The sequence below is a fragment of the Castor canadensis genome, chromosome 15, assembly GCF_047511655.1.
Source record: "Castor canadensis chromosome 15, mCasCan1.hap1v2, whole genome shotgun sequence".
Taxonomy (NCBI): Eukaryota; Metazoa; Chordata; class Mammalia; order Rodentia; family Castoridae; genus Castor; species Castor canadensis.
Genome location: NC_133400.1, coordinates 86,371,311 through 86,385,796, shown reverse-complemented (window position 1 = coordinate 86,385,796; position 14,486 = coordinate 86,371,311). Strand labels below are relative to the sequence as shown.

At 34.9% G+C, this 14,486-nt stretch overlaps 1 long non-coding RNA gene across 1 annotated transcript in view; it reads right to left on the bottom strand.

Annotated features, from left to right (window-relative positions):
* Nucleotides 1-541: 541 nt before the first annotated feature.
* The window catches only part of LOC141417303 (uncharacterized), a 34,551-nt gene continuing 20,606 nt past the window's right edge, over nt 542-14,486 (bottom strand). Inside the window, exons 2-3 of the long non-coding RNA XR_012441824.1 lie at nt 5,036-5,161; nt 542-959 (exon numbers count right to left, since the gene is read on the bottom strand). This is a non-coding gene — a long non-coding RNA (uncharacterized lncRNA). The remainder of the gene's footprint in view (nt 960-5,035; nt 5,162-14,486) is intronic.

Here is a 14,486-nt window from a genome sequence, read left to right as displayed (position 1 = left end):
ACTATTTCTGTCTGTGGACTTCTGGAAGCAAGAGAATGTGCCTTTATTTGGTTTTGGTCTGGTTTTCTTCATCCCTGGCTTTGTGCACCATAACCAGTGCACACAAGGTGGATGAATGGGCAGATAGACTATGAAAGGCATGGAGTAGTGCCGAGTTGCGTCATGTTACAGAGCTACCAGACAGCTTAGCAAGCAGCTCTTCCATAAAATAAGTGCAACTACCTGGGGGTGGGGTGCAGGAACAGGACATAGAGCATGAGGGAGTGATGCTCTCTCTGGATTAGGGAGCTCATTTTTTGTCATGCAGAACACACCAAAGAAAGACATAAATAGCTAACCTGCCTCCCATGTCCTACTTATGTAAGCATTCTGACTTTACTTGACTAAGAAGACAATAACTTCAAAGAAGAAAAAGGGTGGGGCTGGAAAAGACCAAAAGCCAAGTTTGTGCATGCATAAGCAAACTAGTACAGTGATCTAGTAACACATTGTGTAACCCAAAAATGTGACAGCGACTGGAGTCTCTTTTGCTTAGCTGGATGCAACATAGTTATCAAAGAATGAGTAATAGCGTTACTGAGACTTCCATTTAATAGTGCTTTTCAACTACTTTACTATTAATAAGAGGAAAACAACTCCATGGTTATCAGAAATGACTCCAATTTACCATTAAATCACCTTGCTCTGCAAATAGAGAAATAACTTTAAGGCTAAACCACATAGGGAGCTACGTGGGGGAAATATTTATGTGATCTAGAATATAGACTGCCAGGTTGGTGGAAGAGAGTTTTATAAAGTAACTCAGATCTTACTAACCAGTGCTCAATATATTAGACATTTCAGAGTTCAGACTCATCAAAATTTCACTAATGACCTCCTTAAACAAAATGAATCCACAGGAAGTTGGATCATTTTTCAGGACTTCATCGTGTGTCTCCTTCTTCATGATTCTTTTCTCCCTTTTGAAATAGAAATCCTAAGTTAGACAAATCATTTTAAATGGGCAACAGCATTAAATAAAAGTGGAGGACTACCAAATTTCTAAAATCCTACATGTTTCTAAGCTTATGTTGTCCTTTATTTACTGTGTGTTCACGTTTGACATTATGTGACATTATGTTAGATAGATGACCAGTAGGTTGATAGATCAAATCTCCATGTTAATTAAAAAAAAAAAAAGATAAAGGGCTCCCATAAATGTTTCTAACTCTTACAGTGAATATTTGTATAATGTTATTTCTTTTCCCAGGGTATCTCTAGTATACTTTTTTACATGATAGATTTGATATTCCCCATAAAATGAACAGCTTAAGCTGAATTAGCTATAGGTCTTCACTCTTGTGATCCTGTTTACGTATCATGATTCTGCCACATTTCACATACTACGTTCTTATTTCCAGTTCTATCACTTAATCCCTTGATAAACTTAATTCATTTATCTATTCAAGACATCAATAGAGAAACTCACTGATCAACTAAGAAAAAGCTCACCTAAGTCTACTGTTCAAAAGCCCACTTCCATATGGTATGATGGCTTTGATTATAGAAAGGATGGTTGGGGATCCATTTGTAAAGATCTGAATGTTTCTCAGAATTTGGAATAGTTGTTACTTAAATAAGTATCTTACCTGCCTCAGAGTCATCAGTAATGTCTATTTTTGTTTACATAGAAGGGCCTTGACACTGAACATTAACCTGTAGATGGGATCACTTAAATAAATAATACATTCCCTTCTAAGTCAGAATCAAGCAATCTCATTGATCTATAGGGTTGGCACACAGGAACTCCAGTGCTTTGTAGAGGTCACAATGACCTGACAGGCCACATCTGTGAGTCTGGATGATTACTTTCTACTTCGAATGGGGGATCAGTTCTGGCTGATCTGATTAGGTGGGAACAGCATGACTTAGGGGAGAGGCTACTGTATCCATCAGCACAGTTAAAATAGTCACTACATCTGTTAATGCCAGGGGTTTAAAATAGAAACTGATAACCAAACAATAGCTGAAGAAACTTTAGCAAGAGCTCCACTTGACTGCTTATGGGTGAGGTATGCAATGTGATCTGCTTTACTATCTTTCTTTGGGAATCTGCTTTTTCTTCTTATACCTTTTTACATGTCATTAACAGGTACAGTTGCCTATGCCTTAATTGCATCAATACTTAGCATGATAACCTTATGAGTTTCCTAGGGATGCGTTATTCAGCTAAGAATTCCTTATTTTAAAATACTGTGAATATTGGTTTGGCCATTTTGTACATTGACAATAGGTCTTTCTAAGTGGAATACCACAGTAAAAATCGGTTTTCTTTCTGTGTAGTGTTGTCAGCCTGAGAAATGGATGGTCTCAGATATTAATGAAGTGGTCCCTAATATTAACAAAATATGTTAATGCTTTCAGACATTTGGGCAAGTACTCCGTTTTCTCAGATTTCTTACACTTTCCAAAACTGTGTCTAACTTTACACAGAAGACATTTGTGTGAACTCAATTTCTGTGCTTATCTCATGTTTCTGGATTTTTATTCTTGAATATATTTTTACATTTAGCTAGTCATGCGGGGAGGAGGTTTTGTTATTACTTTCTAAACTCTGTACCTATTGTTAAGTAGTGTCCATATTAAAGTGTACAACCTTTTAATGACTATGTACAGTCTACTAAATGGTAGGATTTTAACTAAGTTCTTTATACTATGCTTAGCCCAGTAGTCATTTAATAGTGATCCTTGAGTGGTACCACTTGAGATATTTACATAAAAATACCAGATTTTTCCCTCGTCTAGTTAGCACAGGTTGTAAAACTAAGAAAATATATATGCAGTACTGAGTTTTGAACTTAGGGCCTTGTACTTGCTACGCAGGTGCTCTTGAGCCACACCCCCAGGCCTTTTTTGCCTTATGTTTTTTTGAAGTAGAGGTTTGTGCCTGGCCAGCCTCACTCATGATCTGCCTACTTGTGCCTTCCACAGCTGGATGTGAGGTATGTGGCACTGTTACCTAGTTTATGGATTGAGACGAGTCTTGTTAATGTTTTAGCGTGGCTGGCCTGGAACCATGATCCTCTGATCTCTCTGTGTTGTGTTTTCTAAGTTGAGAAATGGATGGTCTCAGATATTAATGAAGTGATTTCTAATATTAACAAAATGTGTTAATATTGTCAAACATTTGAGCAAGTACGCCTCCTCAGTAGCTGAGACTCCAGATGTGTGGAACCACACCTGGCCAAGACAATGGATTTCTAACACTGTCCTTTTTTGTAAATGTGTATGTGTATGTGTTCAGTCTAAATTCCTTTGAGGCAGAAAAAGAACACTATATTTGATATCTGCTAAAAATTTAGTTCATTCAGTTTCCCAGTTTTTTTTCTATACATGTGTGGAAATTTTTGTTTCTATTAATATTTTTCAATATTCAACACATTTAATCTTAAGTCAGATTTTGTCTTGTTAATGAATTTGAAATTGAATTGAAAATTAATAAAATATACTTTTCAAATCTTATTTTAAAATTTAAAAGCCTTATTGAGATATCAAATTAGGATTAAATATTTTAATATTATTCTTAATTAAGGACATGATTTTATTATGTTGAACTAAGCAATAGTTTGAATATACTTGATAATACATAATGAAGTTACTCAAATTCATATATACATATCCCTACATATCTCAAGGAAAATCTCAACTTGAGAAGACAGATTTCAGATTGGAAAATTATGATAATAATGGAATATATACCAAGTAATAAAAATAAATTGACTGAAATTATAGCTTTTGACTCAGGGCAACACATGGAACAGAAATAAAAGTGGTTATAAAATGCCAAATCAACTAAAAGAATCATCTATTAGAGGGTTTTTCCTTTGGTTTGCTTTAATTAGCTATTTGGCACAAACACTTCTTCTGATGAATTTGCTTTGATTCATCCCTGAAACAACTTTAACATCCTGCTAAAATAAACCACAGTGGGAAGGAGCATGTGAGGACATAAGTGCTCAAATACCTTCACCTTCTTGAAAAGAAGAAGCATGCACACTACTTCCTATACACTGGATGTACCCTGGGATGGCTTAATTTTAAGTTAATCCTTGGAATTAGGTGGTTCATATGCAATTGATTTTTTATTTTCAAATTAATAGCAAGCTGACTTGATATAGGAGGCTGCTGGTGACTTGCACCTTTTTGATTAGTTTGTTTCTTTTTAAATTTTACACAAACTGGCTTCTTTCTTTGCTCATCCTTACAGATTTTTATATTTTATTCTTGATAGGGTTTTCAATTAATATGAGCTCATGATGAGAACAAGATTTGTATTAGTGGGTCTATTTGAGGGATACTGGAGGCCAGAGAGTGTTAGAGAGTGAACAATGCTAAAACACTCCATCTGTGTACGAAGGTAGTATAATGCAGTGCAATAGAGAATAATAGGTGAGCAGGGCAATAGAGAAAGAGTAAGTAATAGGGGGAGGTGGTCTGATTGAAGCATGATATATACATGTCTGAAATCACAAGGCAAAACCTCACAGGATTATCAATATACACTTTAAAAAATGAAGGACAGGAAAGTAAAACAGATCTTTTCTAGGGAGGGTACCAGTGGAAGGAGGAGGAGATAAGGAAAGGGTGAGAGAGGACTGATACGGTAGGTGTGTTTTGCATTTGTGTATGAAAATAGAAAAGTGAAACCTCTTGAAATAGTTCTAAGAAGGGAGGAGGAGAGAGGAGAGAGAACAGCAGAGGGGGTGAATACAAGTAAGATAAATTGTAAGCACATTTGTGAATATCATTATGCTTTCCCATGTACAGCTATTATATGCAATAAAAATATTAGTTCATGAATACCAGATCTGTCATAGATATATTCATGTCTTCTTTCACTTTCTACCTCTGCCAATAATCCCCTTCTAGAAGATGGAAGGTGGCCAGAATCATCCTACAGAACATACTCTGGAAGGATTCTCTCGTCTATACAGTAGTGTATAAGGACTTTGTGGTTAACTGACCTCTAAATGAAGGCCAGCTTTCTGAGACATACCAAGAAAGGATGGTCAATGGGATTCCCATCCTCACTACTCTTCACCACTGTCATCCTGGTCCTACTGAGGCAGGCGAAGTTCTCTCTGCAGGAACCCAGCACCATTCTGCTGCTTTCACAAAAACACTGAAAGAAAGAAAGAAATGAGCTATGAGTAAGGAAGACTAAACTAATGTTTGCCTAATACAGATAAGGGCAATTTATACCCTGCTTTTTCTTCTTTCTATTATCATCATTATTATTATTTCTTTTTAAGGTAATACTGCGGTTTAAACTCAGGGCCTTACTTGCTAGGTAAGGAGCTCTACCACTTGAGCCATGCCACCAGTCTTGTTTTGTTTTAATTACCTTTTAGATAGGGCCTTGCTTTTCTGCCTTGGGCCAGTCTCAGACTGTGATCCTACTACCTATGTTTCTCACATAACTGGAATTTCAGGGTAGAACAAGTCCAGTTTATTTGTTGAGTTGGGGGTCTTGCCAGCTTTTTGTTCAGACTAGCCTCAAACTAACATCATCCTATCTGTCTCCTAAGTAGCTGGGATTACAGGTGTGGTCACTATTCCCAGCCCCTCTCTTTTTATTTTGAATATTTTTATTATATAATTTTTGAAAACACTGAGAAGTCTTTCCTCCCATAGGTTCTTTGTCAGAGGTATAGAAAGACTATTGTTTCAGTGAATGTTCTGTAGCATTTTATTGTATCCCATTTTCTTTATTATATTTCTTCTTTGGGGGTCCATTGAAAAAATGTCTCTTTCTGGTGGTTTTCAGGTATGGCTCCTTTCTATATCATCTGCTTGTGAACTGAGGTCTTATGTTTAATTGGACAGACATCACTCACCAATATACCAATATATTTGTTTCCAAATTGTATTCAGATGTCACAGTGTCCCTTGGTCCCTTCAATAAGTAAATGACTGTCAAAGGCCAGAATATCCCATGCTTCTCTGTCTCTCCTATTTTTGTCTCTGTTTGAATAATGACAAGTAAATAGATTTTTATTACTCCAGGATATTTTTCACATTATTTGAGTAAGAACTTAAATGTATATTTGTAGGATAAATTATCTAAATCAGCCAATTTCTCTGCTACAAAAATAATGCAGAAAGTCTTGAAAGACAGGTTTTTCTCACAACTATTATGATAGATCTTATTAAGCACAGACTTTTATGAGAATTCTGAGCCTAAGTGTTTTTTCTTTAGGTCAAATCACCACAAAAATAAAAAGACTTTATTGTGGTATTTGTCTTTTGTCATTTTCATTATAACCTTGACTTCCTTTCATTAACCTTACAGGATAACAAAATGTGCCAATTGTCAAAAAACAAATGAAATCAGCTGTTTTGAACCTCAGATAAGATTGAATTGGGTCACTACTTCTGAATCAAATAAAATTTAGTTTTGCTTCATGTAAAAGAAGCCCATTTAACTTCATGTTCTTGAAAGTCCCTCTCAAATTTCCAGTCTGGTGGCACATTGCTTCTCAGGTTTGTCTCCTGGATGTGACATGTGTGAATTTCTTACTAATGGTATTTAGTATATCCCGAAGATGCAGTTTAGTATCATCCCTTTTAAATTTATGTACTTTGTGAGCAGTGAAGTGGAAATAGAAGAGGTAGGGTCACAATGAAGCTGAAGTATGTAACGGGATTTTGCTCATTTCTTTGGGTAATGGAAACAAATATCTATTTTTAAATGATTAAAGGTTCCTCTGAAAAATAAAAACAAAATGCTGGTACTATGAAACCCCCAGGTACTATTTTCTGTTACCTTTGTCTGTAGTAAAATGTGAAGTATTCAATTTAACAGAGTATATGCTGTGTCAGATCACATGAAAGCAATGGCAGCCCCACCATTTCCCCTAGAAAAAGTGCTCTTTATTAATCCCACCAGGCAGTAGACAAGCTGTCACCAAGAGAGTCATTATAATGCCCCAGACAGAGTATCCTGATAACGCTGCTTTATTCCAGTGGATTCTTCTGTGCCACTTCGGGACTGAGTGTCTCTCAGGAGTTTAGAAAAGAACTTAGTTCACGTTACCACTGTAAACTCAATACCTGGACATATCACCTCACACCAACAGTAGGAAATGCAAATAAGAATCCTCTGCTCTTTATAAAGAAGGCTCCAGCAAAGACTGTCAAAGGGGTTCATAAATGAGAACTATCTTTTCTGAGGGTAAACAAAGGCACGGAGGGCTTAGATAATGGTGTCTCTTTGTCAACAGGCCAACTTATTGGAAGAATTGGATAAAAAAATAAATAAAAGCTTTGAAAGGTATTATGACAAACGAATGTTATCTTTACAAAAGTATTGTGAAGAAAATAATGAAAAATGTGAAAACCGGAATTTTAATTTAGCAGAGAAGGCATTTTTCTCTAAGACGAGAGGGTGATTTCCTTACAAAAGACTTGAAGTGGTAACCATCACATCTTTGGGTGGTACCTGAGTATAATTTTTGATTTCTATCAGTTTGCACTCAAGTTAGGAATGTGATTTAATAATCACACTGATTTAATAATCACATTCTTTGGTTGAAAAATAGAACTTTTAATTGCTTTGTGTCTTTTGACATATCAGAGGTCCTCTGCTTGAGAATGCACTGTCCATGTTAGTAAAATGGTTATATAAACTGCCTTATTTTCTAATCAGTTGTGTTGAAAGTTCTCCAAGAAATTATTCTTCATTCAGTAAGCATAAAAGTAATAAAACACAGAATAACCTAGACCAATGGCAACATTTAAATGTTAATAGCAGTGACAGTAAAATAATATTCCCATGGGTTTAGTGATTACTTTAGCTAAATGAGTGCATAGAAAGATTACCAACAACAACATAAAAAACGCTCTCAGCTTGGTGGATCTGTTGTTGGAGGAAGTCTCTGCAGACTTTTAAGAATCTGTAAAAAGTAAAGAATCTACTATACTGGTCACAAAACTAAATGTCAAGAATTCCACAGTAAAGGCTAGAAGTCAATCTGTTGTCAATATGACATCATTTTCTACTATTGGTTAGTGACAAGATCTTTATTTTTTCTTGCTCTTTCTTGTTAAATTATCATCAATCTAATCTCTCTTTGACAGGAATTCTTTTTCTTTGGTTCCCAGTTTTCAATTCTGAGCTTTTCTTACTCTCTCAGTTTTACAATTTTTGAGTACATGCCTTTACAGTGAAATAAAATGTCCATTGGGTTTTTTTCGGAAAACTGTAACCTAAGAAGTAGGAATCATTATCCAAAATTATCTCACTTCCATTAAATGACTTTTCCCAGAGGGGAGCACAATTAATATACTGATCTTTAGTCTTTTCACAGTCTCCTACTGCTATAGCAGGGCAGGGATTCAGATATTTATCTTATGTTTTAGCAGAAAGATGTGAAAGCAATGCAGCTTTAAGTGAAGGATAAACCTGTTTTCTCAAATCCTGGATGCCAGGCCAACATCTCTGTGAGAAATGTGCAGGGAATTGTTCTTTAAGACTGACAATCTCTACTGTGAAAAGCAAAAAGAGAGCAAGTAGAGATATTGAGAGAGAGAGAGAGAGAGAGAGAGAGAGAGAAAGAGAGATTAAAGAGGACAATTTGGGTATGTATATATGAAGTTAGTTAAAAATTTATCTAACAAAGTTTGTTCTAAACAAAATGACTAGAAACAAAGAATAAATTATATGTAGTAACTGGTACTAAATTTATATTGTAAATCAAACAAAGTATGAACCAGGTTGGACATACTTGATAAAAAGAGTTATTATCTTAACATACCTAGAGGGTGAGTCAGACTTTTTATGACAAACATGGATGATCTCATTTTCTTACTAGTTTTTGAAATGATCCAGAGAAAAGATTCATTGGAAGATCTTTTTGTATAGTATATTAAGCAATAAAAATAAGATTAAAAAGATAAACAAATTTCACCTCCAACTCCATAATAAATTAACTAGGTAGTGTCACAAATCATGGTCACTGCATTCACATTTTATGAAATATATTAGATACTGAATATCTTGACCATTTAACTAACTTCATAAGTAAGGGATTATAAGGATAAAATATACCCTCACCTCTGAATGTTTTAGCTAAGGAAAATCTCAGAAGATTTATTAATTTCTAGTAGGAAGAATCTTGTCTCAATTGAAGACAAGAACAACTGTTACTAGATAAACTGTTACTTGCTTTGCTTTTCTGTAATTTTCAACCTGTAATTTGTGAAGAGCTGGTTTATGGTTTTCAGCAGAGTCAGTGGTATCATTGACAAATGATATTATTCACATATACACAGAATCATACTAATACAATTATCTTAGCTTTTACCAAACTCTAAAGCTAATACCATTTAATTCCCCAAAGAACTTGAGAAATAAGAATCATTATCCATACTTTATAGATGAACAAGAAAGAAAGACTAAGAGAAGTTAAGTAATATTTGAAGTTAAAAACTTAGGTCTATCTTGTTATGTTAAATTAACATATCTTCTTTCATTTCTTTTTATGTTCCCTTCATTTAGAAGTGTAGAAATATTTCTTAATTTTTAATGCTATAACTGAAGTCTGCTGAAAGTGTACTGAAATTATAGTATGATAAAGCAGTACCCTTACGTTGGTTAATGAATGAGAGAGGACACAGAGATAAGGATCCGAAAACAAGGGCTAAGGCATATACTACTGTCAGACTATGGCTGGTAGAGACTTCCTCGAGTGGCATTGCAGTATTGTTAAGGAAACATTTACTCGACTCCACAGCTCCAGAATCTCATCTCTGAAAAGTGAATGGTTGGGAGTTAGTAGGATATTTTGAAACTATTAAGACTCACAACAAATAATTCTATTTCCATTACAACTGTTGGACTGGTATTTAGGAGTCAGTCACTTCCAGTGTTTAAAACATGTGCTGTAATTCTCTTAGGAAGTTGGTTTGAGTATTTGTCCTACTGGATGCTTTATACCAATAAAATCTTGCGATCCATTTATATTTGACATTTTGAGATTAAAAATGGAAAATCATTTCTTTTACCTGCCCATATTTGGTAACTATATAACCATATAACCGTGATACTGATGTTGAAAACTGCTGTACTTGGATTTACATGGCTTTAGGCTTCGTGTTAATCACCACATCCTCTTTACATCTAAAAATAGCTCCTGTCTTTCCAAATGGGTACCAAACTCTCACACTTCTTAGAATTTGTTTTTTCCCCTACTCACATTTGATGCCACCCACCTGTTTTTAGGTTTTTGCTTTTAATGGCTAAAAAGCAGTATTCTGCAGAATGTTCATTTGCATTCCTTAGGTACCAAAGTTCCATCACTTCCATTACATGGTGGCTTTAATGTGCTCAAACATGAGAGGGCAAAAGAATCAAAGTCATAAGGAGTTTGAATGTGTGGGGTATGACATTCATTTGCACTTTGAATAATCATTACAGGATACGTATACAGGAAGTCAGTGTATCTGCTTCATAAGTAGGGAAAAACCCCTGAAATCAATCAACTCATTGGTCTATACCACTGAATCGGAATTTTTTTACAGAGCTTATTATTACTCTGTGTAATATAGATACAAATCTGCTTGACTCTAAGCATATAAACTTCCCACAAATCTCAATATGTGCACATTTAAACAACGTGCTCATAGGGAAAAGCAGTGGTGTTGGCAAATACTTTGATATTTATAACTATATAAAGAGATCTCATGTACCTTGTGCCCCAGCTTCCCCCAATAGTAACATCTTGTAAGACAGGAAAATACAATATTACAGCCAAGATATTGACCCTGATATAATCCAGATGCAGAACATTTCACCACTGTAAGTCCCTTTTATAGTCACACCCTCTTCCTTTCTGATTCATTTCCCACCTTAAGCACCTGGTGATCTCAAACCTGTTCTCCATTCTATAATTTTCTCACTTCAGGAATGTTACAGAAAGGGAATTATATAGCATATAACTTTCTGAAATTGACTTTTTTTACTTCACATAATTCTTTCATCAAGGTTGTTGAATGTATCAATAGTTTTTATATTGCTAAGTAATAATCAATGCAAATTATATCACATTTTATTTGACCATTTACCCACTGAAGGACATTTGAGTTGCTTCTAGTTTTTGACTATTACAATAAAGATGCTGTGAACTTTTACATACATGTCATTCTGTGAATACAAGTTTTCATTTTCCTGAGTTTGCATTTTCTGTGAATGCAAGTTTTCATTTCAATTGCTGGCCATATGACAGTTCAGTTGTATGTTAAAGTTAAGAAAATGCTAAGCTGAAAACTATTAGGGAAATATAAACAAAAACCTCACAGAATGTCCAAAACAAGGACATTGAGGATGCCGCGGACCTACGTCACTTGCACATAACTGGTGAGAAAACAGTTGAAAAGTCACCTTTTATCTTTGTCTATTCATTTTCCATTTTCAATCTACCTCTTGGATCCCACTCAGAATCTAGCTTTAAATAAAGATGCATATCAAAGTTAAGGACAACAGCCTACAATCAACAACCTACAATCAATTTTCATTAATGACTGATTCCATATTTGTGAATTTTCCTACTTGCTAAAATTTATTTGCAAACCTAAATCAATAGTCACAGTGCTTTCATGTTTATTCACATGTTTGTGCCGCGCGGACAAACATTTGAGTCACCCTAAGTACAAGTTGAGGTTGAACCACAAACATTGTTTTGTTCTTGTTTCATCTCTCAAATTATAAGCAAGCTTCCTTTTTTGTGCCCATTTAGTGCCACATTTTTCTCATTTTGTGCTTTTAGTTGTAAAATTGCCCCAAAATTCAGTGATACCATGCTGATTAATGTTTCAAGAAGGCTGTGATTTGCCTTAGGAAGAAATATGTATATTAGATGAGCTTTGTTCAGGCATTAGTATACCACTCTTGGCTATGAATTTATGCTAGTAAATCAACAATATATATTAAATGAAATGTCATTATAAAGAAACACACATAAAACAAGATCATGCATTGATTGCTTGATAAAAACATGATCAGAGACTTGCAGGAGCCTACTCTGTATTTCCCCTAAGAATAATGTATTCATATTAACTAATTCACTGTTCATAGTTACTTCATAGAACATAACTATCACAAAAGTAAGAATTGATTATGTTTTACTATTTAAGGGAATAATAGTAAAACAGTGATAATAATGATAAAGACCTTCCACCCAACCAAAAACATTCCTCCTTTCCATTTCTCTTTTCTCTAGCACATAGAGTTAGAGTGCATATCTCTTCCAGTTTGGAGAAGAAAGTCATGGTTTACTCATTTTGCCATGTAGATATTATTAGTAGCTCATTTCATTCTCAAAATAACATGGTATTGATACAGTATCATTTTATTTTAAAGAAGTGAGATGAGTAGCAGCTGAAGCATGCATTTTTCTTAAGGAATATATAATACAATTACAAGTAGGGAAATTACAATTTACTCTGTGTATTTTTAGGTATACATGAATCCATGATTCTTTGCAAATTAATATTCTTCTTTCTGATCTATAGGTTAATTTACTTACTTCATAAGGAAATAATGAGTATGTAACTGAGAACAGAGGTCTTACTCCAATGTTCATTCTCTCTGTTTTCCAGAGGGAAACATTGGTCAGTGATCTCTATCTACCATGTGTTGTCTTCTAGAACTTGGGATAAATCCAAGTACGAGAGAGAAGGTAGCATCAGCTATCAGATATGATGATGCCCCTGGTGCAGCAGCTTTCAAACAACAAAGGTTGTGATGCCCATGGGACTCTGGCAACTAGGGGATAGAGCTCAAAGGGAAATGCTGATTAGGACAAAATTCTAGGCTTGAACATGGGAACAATGGACCTTTCTTCACACCCCTCTTGGAGGGGGTGTCCCTGGTGACATTCACATGTAAGTCAAGGGGCAGTGAGTGAAGATCCCCAGTGAGTGTCTTGGGGCTATTCCAGGCTGCAGATCTAAAAGAGAGACAGTAATTTCAGTGACCAGAGTGTTTCTGAAACAACAGTTCAAAGTTGTGATTCCCAATGTAGAGAGAGAAAACAGACAAAAAGACAACATCTGATAGCACCTTGTGGCTTGTGTGGCCTGAACTCTCAATCTATGTAGTTAGTTGTTCCAAATAACTACAAAGATTAAAGTGACTTAAGCCACTGGGGACAAACAAGAAGAAGAAATTTTTCTTGCCACTTAATTCCAGTAACTACTGTGACATTGGGAGGATTCACGTTTCCATTGATGTTATCAAGGTAAAAATTGGTGTTTTTCCAGAAGTTATTGAAAAGGCTACTAGATAAACTACTGTAAGACTTGACGATGGGGGTGAGAAGCTAATAACTCTATGATGAAAATGTCAAAAATGTAAAAAATTACTTCAAACTCATGTTACTTTTTAAAGCACAAATTTCTCATCTGAAATTTTGTTCTGAAAAGAAATGCCTGTAAAGCAAAAATTGAGTTTATTGCTTACTTCACTAGAATCTCTAAATTGCAACCTTCTGGTGATGCTAAAGTATGAGAGCAAGTAACAATGATTACAAACATATGTGTTAATTCATAACTTTTAGAATTGTTTTTGGTTTTCCATTGTTAAGGAGATAAGAGATTAGTTAGAAATATTTTGTTTCTTGGGAAATTTCGTTAATGTATCTACAGATCAGAAAAGGTTACGTGTTCATAAACTCTGAAGTTTGTATTTTCTAAAACTCCAGCTTCTTCATGAGTATTCAGGGAAGAATGTTGTGTCAAGATTTTTTCCCATAACAGACAAGTACTGAAATTACATCATTTTCATCGTCATGTTTGAAGTTTGGCTGATTGACTTGGTCATTGAAATACCTGCATTTGCACATTTTACAATTAGTTTTCACCCCCAATTCTCAGGCAGAATTATGAATGCTTTACTTTACAAGTAAAATTGTTTATATTAAACATTTTTAAAAATATGTGCATCATTCCTTTTGAGTTTAATCCTTTACTTAAATGCTTAGTGCAAATTGTAAAATTCTTATGATACAGATTTGGTAACAGAATCCTAAAGACTTTTTAGAATATTTAATTAGTCACACTATTGCTAAGTACTTAGCAGGACTCAGTTCAGTTTTTTGTTTGATATTTTTATTTTAGTAAATGTTACTTTTCTCTCTCCCTTTAGACTATATGTCCTTTTCTTCTAAAAGAAGTAGTCTTTCCTTTTCCAGTGTCCTCTCCTCTTTTTGGCATTCCATGATGTTGGGTTTCTTGTCTTTCTCATAAGAAATGGAAAGTGAGATAATTGGTTCATAGAGCTTTAGGGTCTCACGTGCTGTTGCCATGGTATACTCTACATCTTTTATGTAGGGCAGTGACTTAGCAATGCTTCCTCCCAAAAGGGATGTGCTGAAGCTAAATAGCCATCTCCAAACTGTGCCTCAGGTCTGGTAAACTGGCTGTGCAAACTGATCTGTTAAAAATTATAC